This window comes from Myotis myotis, unplaced genomic scaffold (assembly GCF_014108235.1).
Source record: "Myotis myotis isolate mMyoMyo1 unplaced genomic scaffold, mMyoMyo1.p scaffold_m19_p_13, whole genome shotgun sequence".
Lineage (NCBI taxonomy): Eukaryota > Metazoa > Chordata > Mammalia > Chiroptera > Vespertilionidae > Myotis > Myotis myotis.
In genome coordinates this window covers 48,210,691-48,226,439 of record NW_023416317.1, presented here as the reverse complement: position 1 = coordinate 48,226,439, position 15,749 = coordinate 48,210,691, and positions in this window count along the sequence as shown.

The following is a 15,749-nucleotide window of genomic DNA, read 5'->3' as shown; positions in this document are numbered from 1 at the left end:
GGTCAGCTTTTGGTGCCCTTTATGGAGGTGGGGACGTTCCCAAGAGGGCTTTGTTCCCAGGGACCCAACCTTCTTTCAGGGACTGAGACTATTTTTAACCCGAGTTTTTGTGATTCTGCAGGACAGCTGTTTCAGGGAAATATGTAGGCCAGTCTGTGATATTTGGAGTCATCGTTTTAAGGTTAAGGAGTGGGATGGGGGAAGAGAGTGAGAATAATTGTGGATTTCCGGAGGCGGTGTCACGGAGTTCTACAACTGCAACTCCAAGTTACTTCGAGGCCACTTTTGAGGGTCTGGAGGGGCTGAGCACATGAACATCTTTTTGTTTCCCTGCACGTTGAGTGTCAATTTCTGCCCTCCCTCAGCCCCCATTTGCCATTTCCAAATCGTGATGCCGACAAGATTGACAACGCCAGGGTCGGAGCGCCAGGAGAAGGGCGCCCTCACAGTGCAGTGGGAGCAAACTCCTTACCGCCCTTCCCAAGGGCACTTCAGTCTCTACTCGAATTAAAAAAGGGACTCACCTTTGGATTTAGCATTCCCACCTTTTTGTTTATTATTTTTTTAAATTGTGGTAAAATACACATACAACTTAGTTTCTTAATCATTTAAAAATATTTTTATTAATTTCAGAGAGGAAGGGAGAAGGAGAGAGAGAGAGAGAAAGAGAGAGAGAGAGAGAGAAACATCAATGATGAGAGAGAATCACTGACTGGCTGCCTCCTGCATGCCCCCTACTGGGGATTGAGCCTGAAACCCGGGCATGTACCCTTAACTGGAATCAAAGCCGGGACCCTTCAGTCCCCAGGCCGATGCTCTATCCACTGAACAAAACCGGCTAGGGCAGCTTAGCCATTTTTTGCACATACAGCTGAGTGGAGTTGAGTACATTCATGTTCGTTGTGCGACCGGCCTCCAGAACTATTTTTTATCTTACAAAACGGAAACTCTGTCCCCATTGGACATCTCCCATCGGTCCTGTCCTCAGCCCCTGGATACCACCATTCTACTTTCTGTCGCTGTGATTTTGACTACTCTGGGTGCCTTATATAAGTGGATTCATATGGTATTTGTATGTTTGCAACTAGCTTATTTCATAAAGAATAATGTCCTCAAGGCTCACCCATGTTGTGACATGAGGCAGAATTTCCTTCCTTTTTAAGGCTGAATAATGTTCCATTGTATGTATATTACCAGCACTCCTACGTTTAGGGATTTATGTTAGAGAGACAGTCTTACAAATGCCCAAGTAAATGTTCACTGCAGAGTGCCTAGGAGAGTCCAAATTTGGGGACAAGCATTCAGCAGGGGCATGGCTGAATACCATGGCTGTGGTCTGGGGTTTAGAAAGATCATGTGTCCTTATGGAATAGGGCAAAGGTCAATTTCTCACTGAAAACTCAAGCTAAAGAGGAGGCTCTAAGGTTCAAATCATTTTTGTAAAATTAAAGTACTTCCAAATGGTTGGTGGTAGTGGCCTTGAGTACTCTGTAAGACTTGGACTTTTAAAAATAGTCTGGCTGGTGTGGCTGAGTGGTTGAGCGTTGACCTATGAACCAGGAGGTCACGGTTCCATTCTGGTCAGGGCACATGCCCGGGTTGCAGGCTTGATCCCCAGTGGGGGGTGGGCAGATGGCAGACAATCAGTGATTCTCTCTCATCATTAATGTTTTTATCTGTCTCTCCCTCTCCCTTCCTCTCTGAAATCAATAAAAATATATTAAAAATAGTTTGGAGTATATTTGTGGTCACAAAAAGTAATGAATGTATTTTTAGAAATCAAAATGGAGAGGTGCAGGAGGGTGAATATTTGTTGCTCAAAGAGGTGGTCGGATATGAGCATGCTCCACCCACTCAGGAGTTTACAGAGAGGGATGAAGAGCTAGTGTTGTGTGTTCCATGGCGATGATAACGCAGTAGGAGAGGATGCTCTTCTAGGCGCCCCTGGAGGTCCTTCCCAGGTCTAGCCTGGTCCTCTGCTTCTCATCGAACTGAGCCCTGCCGAACTGGTGTGTATCTGCAGCCAGCTGTGAATGAGGGAATCTCAGCTTCCTAGGTGTCCATCATTTACACCTTGAACTTTGTCACCTGATCCTTGTGTGCCCTGCTCTTAGTAATCTTGGCTCTAGACCAGTGGTTCTCAACCTTGGCTGCACATTAGAATCACCTGGGAATCTCTTTAAAATCCTGATTTCTGGGCCTCATCCTCCGGAAATTCTGTTTCTTTGTTACTAGTGTTGTAGCCTCACCCCATAACAAAGAAACAGAATTTCCGGAGGATGAGGCCCACAAATCAGGATTTTAAAGAGATTCCCAGGTGATTCTAATGTGCGCCAAGGTTGAGAACCACTGCTCTAGACTTACCTGACTCCCTGAGAGCATTGTTGCCCTTGAACCTCACAAGTGATGCTATCCTCCTGCTACCTTCCCTGGCTTCTTTCCTGAGCCGTGAAGACACACTCATCAAACCATGGGGCTCAAGACAATGCCATAGTCACTGCCATTAAGTGAATGAGACTTCGGTACTGGCTCATTCAGGTGCCACCCCATGAATACTCATAATGCCCAGAGAGAGATGCCAGGTCACACCCATCAGACAGATGGAAACTAAGGCTCTGAGAGCTTTAGCCAGCCTGTCCCTCGGGACACCTCTCCAGCACTGGCCCATCACAGGTAAGTTTGTTTGAACTGTACAGAGACAGAGAGGATGGAAGTTTTCATGAAAATAAAAAACTTTTTTAACTTCTATTCATCAACTTCCTCCTCCCTTTAGGTTTTTTTTCCAAGCAGATGTCAGGTGTTTCCAGTTTCCTGGAGTCCTTTGGCTATTTGATTGCCCACCTTGCAGGTGCTCACTTGGAAGTGGGAAGCAGGTAGGAGCGTGTTTTTTGTTGCTTTGCACACAGTCCCTTTTCCTGGGTGAGAGCTACAACGGTGAACCAGCGTCAGGGATTCTTTCCCACCATGTCACTGGGCTTGTCAGCCCAGGAGTGGGACCCTGGGGACAGTACACGGCTGGGCCACATCCAAGAGTCCCTCCCATGGAACGTTCCTGATTTCACACGGGAGGAAACAGAACAGACCACACTGGTGACTTTTCCAGCTTTACTCAGAGCTCCTGGGTCAGAGCTTGGGAAAACACTTGGTTCCTTCCGCTGGGATATCTGTGAGATGTGGGACCCTGTGGACGCAAGGTGAGGATGCGGTCTGCTGTGCCTGCTGCGGATCATCTGAACCTGGGACCAACCGCAGGTGGGCCGACCTTGGTTGTCAATTCTCTTGGCTCATCAAAACTCAGCACTTAGGAACCCAATCAGGTTAGAGTTTTCAGGGATACCTGAGTTTCCAACTACGTACTTTCTCAGGGGAACTCCTATTGAGGTCTTGCAAATAAAATTTTAAAGCAGCAGCAATCCTGTTGGAAGAGAAGTAGGCACTGCAGATGCTGGGCTGTCAGTCCTGGGCCCCAAGGGCACAGCTTGTGAGTAGGCAGCACATAGCCCGGAGAAGAGAATGGGTCTGTGTGTGCATGTGTCCGCGCGCGCGCGCGCGTGTGTGTGTGTGTGTGTGTGTGTGTGTAGGGGGTTGGGACATGGGGGATGACGGTGCAAGTGGCTGAATTTCTCATTCCTTCTGTTTCTTCTTTGCATTTAATTAAAAGGAAAAGATGCACAGGCTCCCCAGGGGGAGTCCAGGTGGAACTAAGTCCTGGCAATTTAGTCCAAGGGAACTGCAATCCGAAAATATGTTTGAGAAGGAGTCTTTGCCAAAGGACCAACACTGTTTACCCTTCTTCGAGGAGATATTTTAAAAACGAAAGCAGGAGCCTGCATTCTCAAAGGGTGAACAAACCCCTTTCTGATCCTGCACTGATGGGAGTAGGTGTGTGTGGGTGCGTCAGGCAGGGAGGGGCAGGGACCTGCGCAGTGAGGGGGGGACGACCTATTTGATGTAAGGAGAGGAGAACAGAGGCCTTCTTGATTAGGGCCGTCACCCCACTAACAATAAGCAGGTGTGTTTTTGCTCAGCCCGCTCTGACAAAGTGCAGACTTACCTTAGTTTATTGTGTTTCACAGATGTTGGCATTTTTTTGTAAATTGAACGCAAACCCTCCACCAGAAAAAAAGATTACGATTTGCTTTATTGTGACGCTCTCCTTATTATGGTCTGGAACCAAACCCGCGGTATCTCCAAGGTCTGCCTGTGCCACAGGCTGGGGCTTAACCAACAGAAATGTATTTTCTCACAGAGCTGGAGGCTGGAAGTCCAAGGTCAAGGTGTTGGCAGCTTGTTTTTTTCCTGAGACCTCTCTCCTCGGCTCTTAGGTGGCCCTCTTTGCCCTGTGTCTTCACATGGTCTTCCCTCTGTACGTGTCCCTCTTTCCTAATTCCTCTTCCTATATTGGACTAGTGACCCAGTGCACGGATTCGTGCACACTGAAAGGAAATTAATTAGGAGGTGGCCGGCAGTGTGGGACTGGGTAAGATGGACTGGACACGCCCTGGAGCCAGCCTCCTGAGGTTCCTCCCCAGGGGGATGGGGCTGAAATCGCCTGGCCAGTAGGGATCAGGCTGAAACTGGCTCTCCAACATCCCCCAAGGGGTCCCAGAGTGCAAGAGGGCACTCAGCAAAGTTGCTGTTGTACAGGGTGTGGAAGGTAAATGTGAGTGTGCAGTAAACCAGATTCGGGGCCGACAGTGCCCCAGCAACAACATAACCCATGGCTGAAGGTGGAATCGTGCAGCCCCGCAAGGAATCAGGCTTCCTCCTCTCTGGTTTTGGGGTGTGTCACCCAAGAACTGCAGCTGCCAGGTCACTGCAGCTCAGCAGCTCCTGCATTGAGCATCTGCCCCCTGGTGGTCAGCGCATATCATAGCAACTGGTTGGATGGTTGGACACTTAGCATATTAGCCTTTTATATATATAGATTAGGACCCATTAAAATGAAAGAATGTTTTGTGCCCTCCAACCAGGCCTGCAGTCTTCCTAAGTGAACTGGCACCTGCCTCTCTGGCAGGAGGATGGGGAGAAAGGAAGGAAAGGCCCAGAGATGAGCACCTACTACTTGCCAGGCCCAATGTACAGCCCCCAGATCTGTGGGGCCTGGTGGGTTGTGTGCACAGGTGCAGACAATTGCTGTTGTAGACACATTTCTCCCTAGAGATGAGACACATTTTTGGCTCACAGCTTAACGTAGAATCAAGGCCAAGAGTGTGCACTTGAGTGGGTGCGTCTGAAACTGTCATAGTGTTTGTTTGAGCAGGGCCTCCTGTGCACCTGCCCCACTGTGCTGCCCTGCCAGTCCACCAGCAGGCTCCCCAGGGCCCGGCCACCCTTCGTCCACATGGGGAGACTAGAGAGAGTGCGGAGGCCCTGAAGAGCGAGCAGAGCGAGGCACCTGGCTGCTTTCCAGCCCGGATCTGGGGCTGTGTGTCAGTCTCAGCTTCAAGCAGAGGCACCTCCCTTGCAGTGGCAGTGAGCTAGTTTCTCTGGGAAACCCGTCTCCAGGCCCTCTGACAGCCCGTGGGTGGCTCTGAGCTCTGCCAGGCTCACATCAAGAAGTGGATCATCTCTCCTATCAAACTTGATTGCCTTCCCATAGGTGCCCCCAGGAATTAATATCACAAGATGATTTTGACACCTGGGACTCCATCTATTCCTGGTCTCAAATTGTCACTTAGTCCCTTTCCCTTTAAGAACACTCATGAGCGCCGAAACCGGTTTGGCTCAGTGGATAGAGCTTCGGCCTGTGGACTGAATGGTCCCAGGTTCGATTCTGGTCAAGGGCATGTACCTTGGTTGTGGGCACATCCCCAGTAGATGTGCAGGAGGCAGCTGATCAATGTTTCTAACTCTCTATGTCTCTCCCTTCCTCTCTGTAAAAAGTCAATAAAATATATTTAAAAAAAAAGAACGCTCATGAGCTACCTCAGCATAGCGATCATGGGGTCTGTGTGGTGCACCCCCCAACGGCATTTGGAACCAGGTGTCTCATGGCTGTCATTGTATGTGAGTTTCCTAGTAACGTTGAGAAGCCAGTGGTGTCCGCTTTGCAAATGTAGAGACGGGTGCGGAGAGGATAAGCTGCCTGCCCTTCCCTCACCACTCTCAGTGCCCTGCTCTGCCCCTCGCTAGCACAGCATCAACACAAGGAATGCTCTTTGCTGCCCCACCATGTCCTTGACAGCTCTCAGACTTGCCCTTCCTGCCAGCCAAGACTGAGCCGTGCACCCATCTGGGATCTGGTACAGCATCATGTACCACTGACTCCTGCAACTCCAGTTAAACCTTTCACCTGTCCCACCACACCCCAGCATCCTCAGCCCTAAGCAGCACACAACACAGATGCCTCTAAAGCAGCCGTGGGCAAACTACGGCCCGCGGGCCGGGTCCGGCCCGTTTGAAATGAATAAAACTAAAAAAAAAAAAAAGACCGTACCCTTTTATGTAATGATGTTTACTTTGAATTTATATTAGTTCACACAAACACTCCATCGGTGCTTTTGTTCCGGCCCTCCGGTCCAGTTTAAGATCCCACTGTGGCCCTCGAGTCAAAAAGTTTGCCCACCCCTGCACTAAAGGAAGATGACAAAACTGTCAGGCAGGGCATGAAACCACCCTCTCCAATCTCAGCCTCCACGCTGGGCAGGCCACTGATCGCTTGCTCTTTCTCTCAGGCTCTTTGCAACCAAGCTCAATCATGCCCCTACTCACTTTCTCGCCCAAGAGACACCCCTACCTCATTTCTCCTGTGCCCCCTATTGTCTCCAGTTTTCTTCCCCTCCTCTCCTGTGATAGATTATATTTTCCAAAAACTGGCACAGCAATGTTTCTAGTCCCACATACTCTACCGGGACTTTGACAAATCTCATTAAGAGATAGTCTATTTTCTCACCCCTTGAACTGGGTGGAACTTTGTTAGTTTCTTAAGGAACATAATATGGCAGAAGGAAAACTGCATTATTGCCAAGGCTAGGTCATAAAAAGTGATATAGCTTCCACCTGACTCCTTCTCTTGGAGAGCCCAGCCACCATGTTGTAAGGAAGCCCAAGTAGCCATTGGGAGAGGCCTCCTGTTCCAGCCAATAGCCCAGCTGAGTGCTCAGCCAATAGCTGCCATCAACCACTAGACATGTAAGTGAGCAAGCCTCTAGGTGACTTCAGCTTCTAGCCCTTGCCCCTGTGATGTCAAATAGAGTAGGGACATATACTCACTGAGACCTACTCAAATTGTAGACCTGTAAGCAAAATAAATGTTGTTTTAAGCCACGATGTTTTGGGGTAGTTTGCTATGCAGCCATAGTAACTGGAACACTGTAATGGATTTTCAATCCCAATAATAATAATTGAAAATCCCTTTTCTGATCCCCCCCCCCCCCCAATATTTCTTCACAAGCTTTTAGGCTGGTCTATTGTTTGTTCCAACTGTTATTTTGGGCAGCAGCAACTAATATGTTTGTCTTTTAGCCTATAAGTGTTTTCAAATGCCGCAGGATCCCTCCCTCTGGCTGCTGCTTAGTACATATCTTGTAGGATAAAGTCCATAAGACCACAGGGACTATGACCTTGTGTGCTGTAGTTTTAAAAAAAGACTGTCTTGATCCAGTTTTGAGGCCATGCCTAGAGGCTGGTAAATTCTCTTTCCTGAACAGCCAATTCAGTTCCCACACCCTCACCTCCTCCATTAGGCTTTCACATTCATGGCCACTGTACATCTGCCCTAGGGGCCCAGGGCCAGGGAACTCAATGAAACCAGGAAAACAATATCTCAAGGCAGAAGGAAAACTGTGTTATTTCTAAGGCTAGGTCATAAAAAGTGATATGGCTTCCACCTATCTAGAGAACAGCAATCAAAAGATAGAAATTATATAAAGGAAACAAATAGAACTTTTGGAGTTGAAAAGGACAACTGGAAATGAAAAAAAATCACATTTAGACACATCATAATCAAACGGACACAAGGGCTAACCAGCTGAAAGGGAGGGTGTAAACAATAGAGACATGGAACAGTCTTTCTGGCCAAGATTTTCTTAGTCTCGTGCTTAGCGTTGCTGTGGTCGACATTGTTCTTTTTGAAAAGATGTTTCAGTTTTGTCTTCTTCCATGGACCAAAAGTTAGGACTCTATCCCTCATGACTTCTCTTCCTTTCTCTCCTTCAAGGACCTACTGGGCAAGACCATCCAGACACCATGGTGCTCTGGGTGAGAGCTGTCTTGCTTGGCAACAATTGGCTTTGCTTACCTGGGTACCAAGCGCTCTGTGAGGTTTGCCTGAGGCATGTCTGGGTTGCCTGGCAACAGGGCTCAGATGACAACAATCTGCTGAAATGACAGAGGGATCCACCCCCACTCCCCAAGGTGCTTCTCTTTTTCCCTCGAGGATGAGGACTGTAGTCTTCAGTTGCAAAGACCATGCCAGGCCAGCAGCACTGGAGAAGCTCACCTTTCTTAGCTCCTTAGTCACTTTCTGTCACAGCTTTCTGCTTTATTCACTTTATAGCATTTATCACAATTAGTAGTTATCTCGTTTGTTTGTTTTCTCCTTTATTGTATGTCTTTTCACATGGGAGCATAAGTTCCTTGAGAGCTGGAATTTTGTCTATTTTATTCAACTCTATACCTTCAGCACCTAGATCCGTACCTGTCCCTCTTTACCAGAAAAAAAAAAAGGAAGTTAATCACCGGAGAAAACTCCAGACCAGTATCAACCCAGAGAGGACACCAAAGGAGTCACCTAACCTTACTAACTAGCCCTTACCTACCATTAGTTTCCTCATACATTTGCCTCCCCACAATTTGCTGCCCCAGACACACAAAGTCCTTTTCCCTCATTCTGTCACTTCTCTAGAAATGCACTCTTATTTTGAAGATGCTATAAGCCCCAGGTCTAACCACCCTTTTGAGATTCTCATCACTGAGTGCTCCCCTGTTATGAGAGAGACACATGTTAATAAACATCTGCTTGTTTTTCTCTTGTTCACTTGTCTTTTGTTAGCCTAATGTACAGGCCCCAGAAGAACCTAGGATGGGTAGAGGAGAAGGATTTTCTCTTTTCTCCCCTGCACCACCAGCCTTAAACTATAATGTACTGGGAAACTAGATTAAAAACAGAACCTTCTGACCCAGAAGTCCTTGTTGCAAAGGCAGTAGAGAAAGACAACACTGTCATTACTGTATAATCAAAATGTGATTGAATAAACTAGCACAGGCAATTCTCTAAGCCATTGCAAAGACAGAAAGAAATCCCACCTCTTTCTGTCTACAACCCATGACTTACATGGCCATTGGGGAGACTCCTTGTGTTGGCTTTATTGGAGAAACACTCTTCTCAACCTCTTCCCCTTCCTGGAGCCATCTTTTCGAAATCTCCTGATCCGGTGTAGTTATTTATCATTTAATATAAAAGTGGGGAGAACCAAGATGGCGGCATAGGTTAACGCCGGAGTTTGCTGCCTTGAACAACTACTTCAAAAGTGAAACTAAAAGACGGAACGGACATCACCCAGAACCACAGGAACGCTGGCTGAGTGGAAGTCCTACAACTAGGAGGAAAGAGAAATGCATACGGACACTCTGAGGAGGCGCAGTGCTGAAGTCAAATTCTGAGGTGCGGAGTGCGCGGTTGGCGTTTTCAATCGGGAGGGAGTCGCAGACTCTGAGCTCCAGATACAGGCGAGTCTTTAGGGACCCAGACTCAAACGGGAGAAGTGGGACTGTCTGGCTTCGGTCAGAGCGAGTGCAGCTTTCTCTCCGAGGTTTGCAGCGGTTGCTGGGACTCAGAGAGGCAGAGCCCCTGGGGACAGGACTGAGAGCCGCCATAACTGCTCTCTCCGGCCCACCCTGTTGATCCTGTGCGACCCACCCCGCCCAAGCCCTGCACAGAGGCATTTGCCGGATAGCCTCAGGCAAAGGCTAGATTAGCACCTCCCTAGAGGACAGAAGTTCTCTCACTGCAGACACAGCTGATTCTCACAGCCACTTGGCCTGGAGGTCAAACCCTCCCTGGTATTAGCTATAACAATCAAGGCTTAACTACAAGACTGTGCACAAAGACCACTAGGGGGTGCACCAAGAAAGCATAACAAAATGCGGAGACAAAGAAACAGGACAAAATTGTCAATGGAAGATATAGAGTTCAGAACCACACTTTTAAGGTCTCTCAAGAACTGTTTAGAAGCCGCCGATAAACTTAATGAGATCTACAAGAAAACTAATGAGACCCTCGATGTTATCATGGGGAACCAACTATAAATTAAGCATTCACGGACTGAAATAACGAATATTATACAGACTCCCGACAGCAGACCAGAGGAGCACAGGAATCAAGTCAATGATTTGAAATGCGAGGAAGCAAAAAACACCCAACCGGAGGGGCGGAATGAAAAAAGAATCCAAAAATGCAAGGATAGTGTAAGGAGCCTCTGGGGCAGCTTCAAGCGTACCAACATCAGAATTATAGGGGTGCCAGAAGATGAGAGAGAGCAAGATATTGAAAGCCTATTTGAAGAAATAATGACAGAAAACTTCCCCCACCTGGTGAAAGAAATGGACTTACAGGTCCAAGAAGCGCGGAGAACCCCAAACAAAAGGAATCCAAAGAGGACCACACCAAGACGCATCATAATTAAAATGCCAAGAGCAAAAGACAAAGAGAGAATCTTAAAAGCAGCAAGAGAAAGACAGTCAGTTACCTACAAGGGAATACCCATACGACTGTCAGCTGATTTCTCAACAGAAACTTTGCAGGCCAGAAGGGAGTGGCAAGAAATATTCAAAGTGATGAATACCAAGAACCTACAACCAAGATTACTTTATCCAGCAAAGCTATCATTCAGAATTGAAGGTCAGATAAAGAGCTTCACAGATAAGGAAAAGCTAAAGGAGTTCATCACCACCAAACCAGGATTATATGAAATGCTGAAAGGTATCCTTTAAGAAGAGGAAGAGGAAGAAAAAGGTAAAGATACAAATTATGAACAACAAATATGCATCTATCAACAAGTGAATCTAAGAATCAAGTGAATAAATAATCTGATGAACAGAATGAACTGGTGATTATAATAGAATCAGGGACATAGAAAGGGAATGGACTCACTATTTTTGGGGGGGGAAAGGGGTGTGGGAGATGCGGAAAGAGACTGGACAAAAATCGTGCACCTATGGATGAGGACAGTGGGTGGGGAGTGAGGGCGGAGGGTGGGGCGGGAACTGGGAGGAGGGGAGTTATGGGGGGAAAAAAGAGGAACAAATGTAATAATCTGAACAATAAAGATTTAATTTAAAAAAATATATATAAAAGTGCATCTCCATTTCCTCATGGCCTGCCACCTGGTATATGACCTGCTCTGTCCCTCAATGCTCAGGGTTGGCCTGTCACTCCTCTGCCCCTTGAACTCACCCATGGCAGCTGCAGCGTGAGGAGGTGGTATGGAGTTCCCCCAGGGGAGAAGCAGACTCTCGGCCTGATCTGGAAGGACCCCCTCTGAAGCAGTGCAGGTGATGCAGGGAGCTGAGCCCACAAGCATGCTCTTCTCTAAATTTCCCGTATGATGTGGAAACTAGGGTCTGGTTAAGTGTGGCAGCCATCTGCTGGAGGCTCCAGGTCCCCTGGGGTGGGGGTAGGGTGTGACTTTTGCTTTCTTTTCTTTTAAGTCTGTTCTTTTAGGGCCAGTAAATGTGGAAAGGTAAATATATGGGGAAACTAATGGAAGATAAGGATCATTTATTAAGATTTGTCATGTAGAGTTATGCTGGTGCCTTTTCTATTGGGAAGATTGGTGATTAAGAATCTTCCTGGTAGGGGAGAGGGAGGAGATACCTGTACAAATGGAAATTTATGTTGCCATTAGGAAGGGAAATTTAAATCCTGTCTTTAGGCAGATAGCGTAGGGTATTGGGTGTTCTTTATGTCTGTTCTCTCTCAATTGCCTTCAGCAGCAAATAACCAAGTGGCATAATTTAGGATGGCACATTCTGATCCCCTTCAATGGTGTTTTATTTCCTAGAAGATTATCTAATTAGTTTTTGCTTATGTAAAGAAATGAGGTTATCTATTTTAAACATATGATACAGAGAAGTGAACCTATCATCAGAGGACAACTCAGTGAATTTCTATAAGCTGAGCATGTCAATGTAACCAGACCCTAGAGCCCGCCCGGTTCCCCCAGCCTCTTTCTAGTCACAACTCCCACAATGATAACTACTACTACCCTGCCTTCTAACTTCCTCTATTCGTTTTGCCTGGTTTATACCTTACTAGAGGCCTGGTGCATGAAATTTGTGCACAGGTAGGGTCTCTAGGCCTGGCCAGCAATCAGGGTTGATCGAGGCCTTCCTTTGTTCCTCCCCGCCCCCTAGTGGTCAGCGCACATCATAGCAAGCGATCCAACTCCCAGTCTCCTGGTCGAACTCCTGAGGGGACACTTTGCATATTAGCCTTTTCTATACTGTATATACTAGAGGCCTGGGGGGGGGAGGGGTTCCTCAGCCTGGCCTGTGCCCTCTCGCAGTCTGGGACCCCTCGGATATCCCTCTTGCAGTCCAGGACCCCTTGCTCCTTACTGCCTGCCTGCAGCAGAGGTGGGAGAGGCTCCCGCCACCACCGCTGCGCTCGCCAGCCATGAGCCCAGCTTCTGGCTGAGCGGCGCTCCCCCTGTGGGAGTGCACTGACCACCATGGGGCAGCTCCTGCATTGAGCGTCTGCCCCCTGGTGGTCAGTGCACATCATAGTGACCGGTCATTTCACCGGTCGATTGATTTTCATAGTAGGGTTTTATTATATAGGATATAGATATAAATGGAATCAGATAGTTTGTACTTTTGCATCTGGCTTCTTTTACTCAATAATGTGTTTGCTAGTATGAGATTCATGCATATTGTTGTTTCTGGATGTAAATCATTCATTTTTGTTGATGTATGGTACTTCATTGTGTGAATGTATCCCCATCTATTTAAACCATTCTATGATTGATGAGCATTTGGGTAGTTTGTGGTTTATGGGCTATTATGAATAGTATGGCTTATAGACATTTTTTTTTCATATCTTTGGGTGAACATATGTACGTATTTCTATAAACTAGGAGTAGAATAAGTTTTGCATATGGTCATTTTTAGTAGATACTGCCCAATGATTTTTCCCCAAATGGTTGAGTTGCTATTGATTTTTTCTTTGATTTTTAAAATTGTGGTAAAATACACATAATATAAAATTTATTATATTAACCATTTTAAGTGTCCAGTGAGTTATATTAAATACGTTCATAATGTTGTACAACCATCACCACCATCTATCGCCATAATTCTTTTCATTTTGTGAAACTAAAACTATACTCATTGAAAAATAACTCTCCATTCCCTCCTCCCTGTAACTAATTTTTATGTTAATGTTTCTGAAAACCATGATAAACTCTATTGTTTATTCTAATAGTTGATTCTGTTGTGTTATTGTTCATGAAACCTTTCCTTTCATTGAAAAGTTTTTAGATCATTGCGTAGGAACACTTTTGTGTTGCTATATGATTTGGTGTGTTCATTATATAATTTGGATGAGAATTACCTCACTTTTCAGAGTTGCCCACTAGTCTTCTAATTAGCACTAAGTAAATCATTCTTTATATTTGTGTGAGGAAATAAGCCACACTAAGTATATCCTTTCTTAATGTATTTCCTTCAAGCTCTCTGCCATTTTTCAATTTTTTTGTTTGTTTTCTGATTCCCATAGTGCTTCTGTTTTTCTATGTAGCTGATAAAAGAGTCTCATGTGGGGAAACTGGCATTTATTAAATGCCAGCTCAGTAGGAGGCATTAAACAAGGTACATTACCAGGGGGTCTGGTATACTAAACAGGCATAGCTCATATTTTTTACTGCCAGCTGCTAATTTTAAGTTTGGTAGCTGGCTGTTCTCATTATTGGTCCCTTGTAAGTAAAAGAATGTCTGAAGCTCAGTGTCACTAGGTCCATAACCACAGACAAAGCCCTCCTTACAAGAAACCTGTGCTCCAGCCTCTCATTTCTTACTTCTTCCTTTTTTTTTTTTTTTGTTAATCCTCACCCAAGGATATTTTTTCCATTAATTTTTGTTTTCTTTTTAGAGAGAGTGGAAGGGAGGGGAGAGATAGAGAGAGAAACACCAATGTGAGAGAGACCATCGATTTGTGGCCTCCTGCATGTGCCTTGATCAGGGCCAGGGATGGAGCCTACAACAGAGGTACATGCCCTTGACCAGAACCGAACCCAGGGGCCTTCAGTCTGAGGACCAATGTTTCTTACAGGGCACTTTGGGATAAAGCCTTCATCCCTGGTGAACCCATAGTTCTCTCCAACCAGTCAAAGGCTTCTTTATTGCAACTGCTGACTCCTGGTTTCTCAAAGTCAGCTAAGATAATGCAGGTCAAGTCCCTGGCACAACGTTAGACTCTCAGACAGTCGGCTCAGCCTCTCCAATCCTAAGTTCTGCTTGTCCTTCTAGGGTGGACTCCTAGACAATACATAAGGCAACCAACCCACAGACTGGCTGTTTCTTGTGCATCCCCCAAACTAGCCCATGGGAAACAAGCTTTGGGAGTATAGAATATAACCTCTCCTTTATCCACTCCTTCCAGCCCATTTTTGTACATTATATAAATAGAATTGGACAATATGTACTCTATTATCTGGCTTCTTTCACTCAAAATAATGTCCATGAGATTCATCTGTTGTAGTTGTACCTGTAGATTGTTCATTCTCATTGCATGAATATACACATTTGGTTGATCCATTGTAGTGTGGATGAGCATGTGGGTAGTTTCTAGTTTTGGGCTGTTATGAGTTGCAGGGAATATTTGTGACAGTGCCTAGATAAATATGTATTTTTGGAATACATTGATGGCATAATCCACAGGATGGATGGATGTTCAGCTTTAGTAGACACTGCGAACTTATTTTCCAAAGCGGTGGCATCATTTTACATTCTCACCAGCAGGGTATGAGCATTTCAGTCTCTCTCCAGACTCCCCTATAGTTTGTGTTTTGCATCTTTTTAATTTTAGCTATTTTGTGTGCTTTGTAGTGGCATCTCGCTGTGTTTTTAATTTGTATTTTTCAAATGAGTAAACAGGGGAGCATCATTTCAAATGTTTATTGGCCATTGAAGACTTTTATGCAAGAGCATGACTCAGTCACATTTGCCTTCTAAGAAATCCTCTCCAGCTTCTGATGTGGAATAGCTGGGTGAAGAGCAAGATTCTAAGCGGAGATAAGAATTAGGGGCTCATGGCAGTGGTCCAGGCAGGATGTGACAGTAGGTTGAACTAGGGTGCTGGTAGCTGAGATGTGGATGGATTTGCTACTTTAGAGGTTACATTGACAGGACCTGGTGAAGGAGTAGGTGCAGGGGCTGCGAGAAGAAAGTATACAAATTGTAACAGTAAAATTTCTGGTGAGCCCCATCCCTTTCTATCTATATTCAGGTTGCTATCATTATGTATATTTTCTTTAAGATTTTTTTTGTTACTCTCCAAAGACTGCAAAAGCAAACTTTAATTGGAAAAAAAAGAAACACACCTTATAAATGTGTGTTTAAAAAAGAAACACAATTCATTTGCATACGGTCATTGAAAATGACCTTGTCATTATTCATTTTTTATTTGACTTCTCTTATTTTCTAGGGTGTGTAAATTTTTAATTTTCAGATGACTCAGAAGTGAAACCATGCAAGGATCTAGATAAATATTACCTTGGTGGTGAGAGAATTCTCGGAAGCGCAGAGAC